The sequence below is a fragment of the Dermacentor andersoni genome, chromosome 10, assembly GCF_023375885.2.
Source record: "Dermacentor andersoni chromosome 10, qqDerAnde1_hic_scaffold, whole genome shotgun sequence".
Taxonomy (NCBI): domain Eukaryota; kingdom Metazoa; phylum Arthropoda; class Arachnida; order Ixodida; family Ixodidae; genus Dermacentor; species Dermacentor andersoni.
In genome coordinates, this window is record NC_092823.1 from 16,380,848 (window position 1) to 16,391,392 (window position 10,545).

Below are 10,545 nucleotides of genomic sequence, written 5' to 3' on the forward strand. Positions count from 1 at the left end.
CCACATATAGACTTTGTATGGGACTCGTTCTGAAAGCGCCAGTGGCCAGTCGGATTCCCAGATGGTGGACTGGGTCTAGCATCTTTAGCGCGCTCGGGGCGGCAGAGTTATACACAACGGCACCATAATCCAGTCGAGACCGAATTAGGCTCTTGTATAGGTTCACTAAACACTTCCTATCACTACCCCATGTAGTCTGGGATAGAAGTTTCATTAAGTTCATTGTTTTCAGACACTTTTCTTTAAGATGTTTAATGTGTGGAACGAAAGTAAGTTTATTGTCGAGTATAACACCTAGAAATTTGTGCTCTTTCTTTACAGGTATCTGATGTCCACACATTTCCAAGCAAGGATCCGGGACCAGGCCTCTCTTCCTTGTGAACAGCACACAAGAACTCTTTTGAGGATTGATTTTAAAACCATTTTTCTCTGCCCACCCTGACACTTTGTTCAAACCATGCTGTACCTGTCTCTCGCATACTGCGAGGTTACAGGATTTGAAGCCTATTTGAATGTCGTCCACGTAGACAGAGTAAAAGATGGCAGGTGGTAGTGAAGCACGAAGCGTGTTCATCTTCACGAGAAATAGCGTGCAGCTGAGCACGCCTCCTTGGGGTACACCCGTTTCTTGCGTAAAAGGACGTGAGAGTGCATTGCCGACTTTTACCCGGAAGGTACGATTTGACAGATAGCTTTTTATTATATTAAACATATTACCGTGGATGCCCATTTCTGACAGGTCTCTTAAGATTCCGTAACGCCACGTTGTGTCATACGCCTTTTCCATGTCGAGAAATATCGAGAGAAAGAACTGTTTATGTATAAATGCGTCCCGGATATTTGTTTCAATACGTACAAGATGGTCGGTTGTGGAGCGCCCTTCTCGGAAGCCACACTGACAGGGATCAAGCATTTTGTTCTCTTCAAGGAAATGGATCAGTCGCCGATTTATCATTTTTTCAAATACCTTACACATGCAACTTGTGAGGGCTATCGGGCGGTAGCTTGCCACTGATGAAGGATCTTTGCCTTGTTTTAGAACAGGGATCACAATGGCTTCTTTCCATGCGGTCGGAAGGTACCCTGCGTCCCAGATGGTGTTGAAAAGTGTAAGTAGTGTAACTTGGGTGTCATTTTGTAAGTTTTTGAGCATTTCATACATGATTCTATCAGATCCTGGTGCGGAGCTCTTGCATGCGCTCAAGGCAGCTCTCAATTCGGCAATACTGAAAGGACGGTTGTAAGGCTCATTCTGTCGGCTTTTTCTTGTTAAAGGCTTACGTTCTTCTATTTCTTTATGTATGAGAAAAGATTGCGAATAATTGTTTGAACTTGACACGCTCTGAAAGTGCTCCGCAAGTGAGTCTGCCTGATCTTCTAGTGTATCGCCTTGTGTATTTACCAGAGGGAGTGAATATGTTTGTCGCCCTCTAATTCTATTTACCCTGTTCCAGACTTTGGCCTCGTCTGTAAACGAGTTAATGCTCGATAAATACTTCTGCAAGCTTTCTCTTCTGGCCAGTCGGCGGGTTCTCCTGCCTTGGGATTTTACTTGCTTAAAGTTGACTAGATTCTCTGCAGTGGGAGAAGCGCGTAGCAACCCCCACGCTTTGTTTTGTTTCTTTCGAGCGATCCTGCAGTCTTCGTTCCACCACGGGACCCGCCGTTTACATGCCAAGCCATGTGCTTCTGATATGCATTTAGATGCCATGTCTATAATGAAGGCTGTGAGATACTGCACAGCAGCATCAATTCCTAAACAAGACATGTCATTCCATGAGATATTTGTTAAGTTTCGGAACTTCTCCCAGTCGGCTGTATCGATCTTCCACCTAGGAGCCTGTGGTAGACATTCTTTTTCTTTATGTGTTTTTAGCAGTATGGGGAAGTGGTCGCTTCCGTAAGGATTCTTGGTGACTTCCCATTCGAGTTCAGACAGCATACAAGGGGAAACTAGGCTGAGGTCAATTGAAGAAAATGTTCTGTTTGCGAGAGAATAATATGTGGATGTCTTCTTATTCAGCAGACACGCACCGGACGAAAAAAGGAACTGTTCAACGAGGCGACCTCGCGCATCGATACGAGAGTCTCCCCACAGGCTGTTGTGCGCATTGAAATCCCCAAGCACAACGTAAGGTTCTGGCAATTCGTCTTTGAAGGACTGAAATTCATGTTTAGTTAATTTGTAATGGGGGGGTATGTAGAGCGAGCAGACAGTGATAAGTTTGTTGAGGAGAACAGCACGAACCGCCACTGCCTCAAGGGGCGTTTGTAGCTGCAAACGTTGACACGCTATGCCTTTCTGAATAACAATGGCAACACCGCCCGATGATGCGAGAGCATCATCGCGATCTCTGCGAAACGTAACATACTGTAGCAGGAAATTTGTGTGTTTAGATTTTAAGTGTGTTTCCTGTAGACACAGCACTTTTGGATTGTGTTTGTGGATGAGTTCCTGCACGTCGTCAAGGTTTCTAAGAAGGCCTCTGACGTTCCATTGAATTATTTGTGTATCCATATTGGAGGTCAATAAGTGCTGTGTGTACAGAAACAGAAGTAGTGATTATAGAGATTACAGAGATTAAATTACAGAGCCCTTTCGAGGCCCTGTAACGGGAGTTCTGCCCTTTCTGGAGCGTTCGAGGGAGCCTCGCCGCTCCTTAGGCGCTTGGTGCGCCTTGAGGATAGGTGTAGTGTCCATTGCCTCTTGTGAGGCGCCGGACACATGCTCTTGCGAGCGGGAAGATTTCAGAGGGAGTCCCGCCTTGGAGGGCAAGACCCCTGCGCCCACCAGCCCGGAGGTCGATGGGGCTCCCAGAGAGATTTGGCTACGCCGGCCGTTGCCAGCGCAGGAAGGAACCTCGGAAGTTGAGGCAGCCTCGGCTGCGCCCTCCTTCGGGGTCGATGGTTCCTTCTCCTCGGTTGACGGAGCAGCGCTAGCTGCAACCGTCGCGGGGGCAGATGGCGTGACTGCCGACTTGTGGGTCGGACAGCCGCCGGAGGCCGTTGTGACGCTGCCCCCTGACGCGCCACTTCAGCAAAGCTGGCCTTAGGAAGGTATGCAACCCGCCTGCGTGCCTCTTTGAATGATATGTTTTCTTTTACTTTGATAGTGACTATTTCTTTCTCTTTTTTCCAAGACGGGCATGACCGCGAGTATGCGGCATGCGCGCCATCACAGTTCACGCAGTGTGGAGCGTTTTCGCACGTTTCAGAGGCATGGTCACGGGAACTACATTTTGCACATGTCTGGCGGCCTCGGCAGTTCTGTGAGCTGTGGCCGAATCGCTGGCACTTAAAGCATCGTAGGGGATTTGGAATGTACGGTCTCACTCGGATTTTCACATAGCCTGTCTCGATAGTGTCTGGTAGGTTGCTTGAGCCAAATGTAAGTATTAGGTGCATGGTATTGATTTCTTTTCCGTCACGTCTTATTTTAATTCTCTTGACATTGATCACGTTCTGATCATTCCAACCCTCTAGAAGTTCAGCTTCAGACAATTCAAGCAGATCAGCATCCGATACAACGCCACGGGTAGTATTCATGGTACGGTGGGGGGTCACTGTGACTGGAACACCCCCAAAAGATACAAGTTTGAACAGTTTTTCATATTGTTTCTGATCGCGGAGCTCTAGGAGAAGATCACCGCTAGCCATTTTTGATGCTTTGTATCCGGGACCAAAAACTTCTGTCAGAGATTTCGAGACAACGAAAGGTGAGATCATTCTTACAGTCTTCTCAGGCTTATCAGAGTGGATGACATGAAAGCGGGGAAAGTTCTGTGTACGATTGCCAAAAAACTTAAAGACATCTTCGGTGCGCCCTCGTTTCTGAGGGCGATCAGGAAGTTTGGGGAAATCAGTTTCCATGAAGATTTATAAAAATTCGGCAACAGCGCCGACCGCCCACCACGGAGCCCAACGCGGGGACGCGGCAGAGCTTGCATACAAGTCTGCACGACGCCAGTCGTACGCCGCCACTATAACCAAATATGGTGTACCCAAGGTTGGATAGCCACACAGGGTTAACCCTTGCCACCAAGAAGAAGGAATGATGATGATGATGATGTGTTGTGTTTAGTGGCGCAAGGGCCAGGTTTGGCCAAAGAGCGCCATGACAAGTGTTAATGTTGATTTATTATGGAAGATGTGACTTGGCTGTAAAGTGGCCTAAAAATAGTCGCTGTAAACTGCGTAAAATCTACGTGCTATAAAATTATGGCGATGATTTATGAAGAAAACTATGACCATTAAAATCCATCGTAGGAGAATGATGCAAAATGGAAAATGTATAAGATAGTAAAATTACTTGGAGCACTGCTGCCTCGCCAGAGCCCTTGAAACACAAGGGCCTAAAGGCGCGTGCTACACGAAAGAGCTATCACAGCGGTATCCCCCGAAGAGAGGACCCGCTACGAACATGTGGGGCTAAGAACATGCAAGACAACATCTTTCAGGAAGCCCAGGACTGCGCTGGAGTCAAACAGCGGTTCTGGGCCGAGTAACATTACTGGATGAAGGGGGATGTGCTGGCGGTATGCTAATGGAAAATGTTTCTTTCTTTCAGATTCGGCTGCCCGACACTCCAGAAGGACGTGGAGGACGGTCAGCCTCTCCCCGCATCTACCACAGGTTGGAGGCTCGTTTCCGGTGAGTAAAAAGTTATGTGTGCCAAATGTGTGTCCTATTCTTAGACGACAGAATAGGACATCTGTCCGGCGTGATTTTGTTACGGAAGGCCAGAGTCCTAACTGTGGCTTTATTAGGTGGAGCTTATTATCTTTTTCCGCGTCCCACATGCGTTGCCAGTGGGCACGCAGCCGCCTTCGCAAGAAAGGCCTCAGATCTGTGACAGGCACCTCAGCGGTAGGGTTAACGGCTTGCGATGCTATAGACGTAGCCATCTCGTCCGCCAGAACGTTGCCCTCGATGCTCCTATGGCCAGGCACCCAGCATACAATGACATGCTGGCCAGACATGTACGCTCTACACAAGACGGAATATAGTTTATTAAGTACTGGATTTTTGTGTCTATAGGGCGACATCAAGGCCTTCACGACGCTTAGGGAGTCCGTATATATAATTGATTTCTGGAGTTGTGATTTATTTATATGCTTTACGGCCGACAGCAGTGCGTAGGCCTCAGCCGTAAAGATACTAGTTTCCGGGTGCAGCGCATCGGATTCCGAGAAGGATGGACCGACGGCTGCATAGGACACCCCGTCGTGTGACTTTGATGCGTCTGTGTAGAACTCCGTGCAGGAGTACCTGTGCTGGAGTTCCCGGAAATGCATCTTTATTTCAATCTCTGGGGCATGCTTTGTGACTTCCACGAACGATATATCACATTGTATGAGCTGCCACTCCCAAGGAGGCAGCAGCTTGGCTGGATGCATTAGGCGAGGCTCGAGGAGTGGAACGTGCATTTCTTCGCTAAGCTCCCTCACACGCAGCGAGAAAGGCTGTCTTACGGACGGACGATTGCGAAAGAGTGTAGCACATGTCATGTCATTAATGGTACTAAAACAGGGATGTTGGGGGTTTGAGTGGACTTTCAGAAAATATGTATGGCTAATGTATGTTCTCTGCAGATGAAGTGACCAATCATTTGATTCTACATATAAACTTTGTATGGGACTCGTTCTGAAAGCGCCAGTGGCCAGTCGGATTCCTAGATGGTGGACTGGGTCTAGCATCCTTAGTGCGCTCGGGGCGGCAGAGTGGTAAATCACGGCGCCATAGTCTAGTCGTGATCGAATGAGGCTTTTATAGAGATTCATTAAGCATTTCCTGTCACTACCCCACGTAGTCTGGGATAGAAGTTTGATTATGTTCATTGTTTTTAGACACTTTTCTTTGAGATGTTTAATGTGGGGGACGAAGGTGAGTCTGTAGTCAAGTATGACACCTAGAAATTTGTGTTCTTTGTTTACAGGTATCTGTTGTCCACGCAGTTCTATGCAAGGATCTGGGATAAGTCCTCTCTTTCTTGTAAAAAGAACACAAGAGCTTTTGTTAGGATTGATCTTAAATCCATTCCTGTCTGCCCACGTTGACACTTTGTTCAGGCCATGTTGTACCTGTCTCTCGCAGACTGCGAGGTTACAAGATTTGAAAGCTATTTGAATGTCGTCTACGTAGACAGAGTAAAAGATGGCGGGTGGTAGTGAAGCACGAAGCGTGTTCATCTTCACGATAAAGAGCGTGCAGCTGAGCACGCCTCCTTGGGGTACACCCGTTTCTTGCGTAAAAGGACGTGAGAGTGCATTGCCGACTTTTACCCGGAAGGTACGATTTGACAGATAGCTTTCTATTATATTTAGCATATTACCGTGGATGCCCATTTCTGACAGGTCTCTTAAGATTCCGTAACGCCACGTTGTGTCATACGCCTTTTCCATATCGAGAAATATCGATAGGAAGAACTGTTTATGTATAAATGCGTCCCGGATATTCCCTTCAACACGCACGAGATGATCGGTTGTGGAGCGCCCTTCTCGGAAGCCGCACTGATAAGGATCAAGCATGTTGCTCTGTTCAAGGAAATGAATGAGTCGCCGATTTATCATTTTTTCGAACACCTTACAAATGCAACTTGTGAGGGCTATCGGGCGGTAACTTGCCACTGAGGAAGGGTCCTTGCCTTGTTTCAAAACAGGGACTACAATGGCTTCCTTCCACGCGGTTGGAAGGTACCCTGCATCCCAGATGGTGTTGAAAAGTGTGAGTAGTGTAAGTTGCGTGTCATTGTGTAAGTTTTTGAGCATTTCATACATGATTCTATCAGATCCTGGTGCGGAACTCTTGCATGCGCTCAAGGCAGCTTTCAACTCGGCAGCACTAAAAGGGCAATTGTACGGTTCATTCTGTCGGTATTTATTGATGAGTGGCTTGCATTCTTCTATTTGTTTATATCTTAGGAAGGATTGCAAATAATGATTTGAGCTTGATACACTCTCAAAGTGCTCCCCAAGTGAGTTGGCCTGGTCTTGCAGTGTATCGCCCTGTGTGTTTACCAGGGGGACTGAGTATGTTTGCCTACCTCTAATCCTATTAACTCTGTTCAGGCTTTGGCCTCATCCCTAAACGAGTTAATACTCGATAGATACTTTTGCCAGCTTTCTCTTCTGGCCTGTCGGCGGGTTCTCCTACCTTGGGATTTTACTTTTTTAAAGTTGACAAGATTTTCTGCAGTGGGCGAAGCGCGTAGCATCTCCCACGCTTTGTTCTGATTCCTACGTGCGATTCTGCATTCATTGTTCCACCACGGGACATGCCGTTTGCATGCCGAGCCGCTTAATTCACGTATGCATTTAGATGCGGCATCTATTATAAAGGCTGTGAAGTACTCCACAGCAGCATCGATTTCTAAAGAAGACATGTCGTCCCATGATATACTAGTTAAGTTTCGGAACCTCTCCCAGTCTGCTGTGTCAATATTCCACCTAGGAGCGTGTGGTGGATATTCATTTTCTTTAGGTGATCTTAGCAGTATAGGGAAGTGGTCGCTGCCGTAAGGGTTGTCGGCAACTTCCCATTCAAGTTCAGGCAGTACAGAGGGGGAGATTATTGTAAGATCTATTGATGAAAAGGATCGGTTTGCAAGAGAGTAATATGTGGGTTTTTTCTTATTGAGAAGGCACGCTCCGGAAGAAAAAAGGAACTGTTCAAAAAGACGACCTCGCGCATCTGTACGAGAGTCGCCCCACAGGCAGCTGTGCGCATTGAAATCGCCAAGAACAACATAAGGTTCTGGCAATTCGTCTATAAATGACTGAAATTCATGTTTGCTTAATTTGTAGTGTGGGGGTACGTAAAGCGAGCAAATGGTGACGAGTTTATTAAGGAAAACAGCTCGAACCGCTACTGCCTCAAGGGCCGTTCGCAGCCGCAAACGCTGGCAGGCTACGCTTTTTTGAATTATAATTGCGACACCGCCCGATGATGCGACAGCATCATCGCGATCTTTGCGAAATGTGACATACTGTTGAAGAAAGTTTGTGTATTTTGATTTCAAGTGTGTTTCCTGTAAACACAGCACTTTTGGATTGTGTTTATGGATGAGTTCTTGAACATCATCAAGATTCCTAAGTAGACCTCTGACATTCCATTGAATGATTTGTGTATCCATATTTTAAATTATTTGGTGCTGTGTTTACGGAAACGGAAGGGATGTCTTACATTACAGAGCCCTTTCGAGGCCCTGTAATAGGGGTTTTGCTCTTTCTGAAGCGCTCGAGCGAACCTCGGCGCTCCTTAGGCGCTTGGTGCGCCTTGAGGACAGGTGTAGTGTCCATTGCCTCCTGTGAGACGCCGGACAAGCGCTCTTGCGAGCGAGAGATTTTCAGAGGGAGTCCCGCCTTGGAGGGCAAGACCCCTGCGCCCACCAGCCCGGAGGTCGATGGGGCTCCCTGAGGGATTTGGCTGCGCTGGCCGTTGCCAGCGCTGGAGGGGGCCTCGGAGGTTGGGGCAGCCTCGGCTGCACCCTCCTTCGGGGTCGATTGCTCCGTATGCTCGGTTGGCGGAGCAGCGCTAGCTGCAACCACCGCGGGGGCAGATGGCGTGAATGCCGACTCACTGACTGTGGGTCGGACAGCCGCCGGGGGCCGTTGTGACGCTGCCCCCTGACGCGCCACATCGGCAAAGCTTTTCTTGGGCAGGTATGAAACCCGCTTGCGTGCCTCTTTGAAGGTGATATTTTCCGTGACTTTAATTGTAACAATTTCCTTTTCTTTCTTCCATGATGGGCACGACCGCGAGTACGCGGCGTGCTCCCCATCACAGTTTACACAGCGGAAAGCGTTCTCACAAGTTTCAGTGGTGTGTTCTTTGGCACTGCATTTAGCACAAGTTTGGCGGCCGCGGCAGCTCTGCGAGCTGTGACCGAAGCGTTGGCATTTGAAACAACGGAGTGGGTTTGGCACGTACGGCCTAACACGGAGCTTGATGTACCCGGCCTCGATTGACTCGGGTAGGACACTTGAATTGAAGGTGAGTATTATGTGTTTGGTCGCAATCTCTTTACCGTCACGCCTCATCTTTATTCTTTTCACATTGACAACATTTTGCTCACTAAAGCCCTCCAAGAGCTCTGCGTCTGTCAGCTGAAGCAAATCATCGTCTGAGACAACGCCGCGGGTAGTGTTCATAGTGCGGTGCGGAGTCACTGTCACTTGAACGTCCCCAAATGACACGAGACTGGGTAGCTTTTCAAATTGTTTCAGATTCTGGAGCTCCAAGAGGAGATCTCCACTTGCCATCCTTGTTGCCTTGTAACCTTGACCAAGAGCCTCAGTTAAAGACTTTGAGACTAGAAATGGGGAGATTGTGCGTACTTGTGTGTCCGGCTTTTCCGAGTGAATCACATGAAATCGTGGGAAGTTGGATCTTTCACGACCAAAGAACTTGAATACATCTTCGGTGCGCCCTCTTTTCTGAGGGCGATCAAGGAGGGGTGGGAAGGAATTTGCCATAGGAGAACTTAATTTTCGGCAATAACGCCAGCCACCCACCAGGGAGCCCAACAAGGGGACGTTACAGGGACTGTAAAAACAGGTCCTGCAAGCGCCAGCTGTACGTTATCACTATAACCAAATATGAGATAACCTAGGTTGGTTATTCACACAAGGTTAACCCTTGCTGCCTGGAAAATTGGAAGTAAACGGAAGCTAGGAGGAGACAGGAAAGATGAAAAAGTAAGAGAAAGACGAAGATTAGAGGAAGAGAGAGACAGGAAGAGGCAACTACCGATTTCCCCCGGGTGGGTCAGTCCGGGGGTGCCGTCTACGTGAAGCCGAGGCCAAAGGGGTGTGTTGCCGCCGCCGAGGGGCCGTAAAGGTCCAAACACCCGGCATTGGCTCAACCCCCAGGATCCCCTTTTCCCCGGACACGGCTAAGCCGCGCACGGCTACACGCGGGAGGGTCCAACCCTCGTGTGCTCGGGTCCGTGGTGTCGCAACACACCAAACGCCTGCTGACGCAGACGCCCCTGCGGGGAAGAAGGAAGTAAATAGAAGAGAGAAGGAGACAGGAAAGTACTAAAAGTGGAAGGGAAAGACGAAGGTTTCAGGAGAGAGAGACAGGAAAAGGCGACTGCCGATTTCTCCCGGGTGGGTCAGTCCGGGGGTGCCGTCTACGTGAAGCAGAGGCCAAAGAGGTGTGTTGCCTCCGCCGGGGGGCCTTAAAGGTCCGAACACCTGGCATCGGCTCAACCTCCAGGATCCCCCTTTCCCCGGACACGGCTAAGCCGCGCACGGCTACACGCGGGAGGGTCCAACCCTCGTGTGCTCGGGTCCGTGGTGTCGCAACACACCAAACGCCTGCTGACGCAGACGCCCCTGCGGGGACATCTTGTATGATGCCAGGGTTAGCACAGGGTATGAGGTCTATTTCATTTTTAGTCTCGCCATTAGGGCTCCTCCAAGTCCACTTCCGGTTATCCCGCTTGCGGAAGAAGGTATTCATTGTCCGCAAAATATTCCGTTCTGCAAACTCTACTAATAACTCTTCCCTACTATTCCTAGAACCTTTGCCATATTCCCCCAA

General features: G+C 48.7%; 1 protein-coding gene across 2 annotated transcripts in view; it reads right to left on the reverse strand.

Annotated features, from left to right (window-relative positions):
- Ufsp1 (UFM1 specific peptidase 1) overlaps positions 1 to 10,545 on the reverse strand; it is a 207,439-nt gene that overhangs the window by 79,694 nt on the left and 117,200 nt on the right. The gene's annotated exons all lie outside the window — the stretch shown is intronic.